The sequence below is a fragment of the Plasmopara halstedii genome (genome assembly GCF_900000015.1).
Source record: "Plasmopara halstedii genome assembly, contig: Scaffold_614, whole genome shotgun sequence".
Lineage (NCBI taxonomy): Eukaryota > Oomycota > Peronosporomycetes > Peronosporales > Peronosporaceae > Plasmopara > Plasmopara halstedii.
Window position 1 is genome coordinate 2759700 of NW_020187532.1, and position 245 is coordinate 2759944.

The following is a 245-nucleotide window of genomic DNA, read 5'->3' on the forward strand; positions in this document are numbered from 1 at the left end:
TGGTGCATGCACTCGAGCACCGCTCTTTCATGGACAATGTGGTATTCTTCATTTATCCTCCCGTGACTCGCACGACTATGAACGAAAATGTCATCAAAGTATGTCTGTGGATACGCCCTGTGGGGCCTGAACAACTGCGTCTCACAGCCCTTGGGGCATCGCCAGCCACTCCCAGAGCATGCCGCTTGGAGTGCTCACCGCTGTTAGCGGAATGTCACTCGCTCTCATGAGCAATTGGTAATACC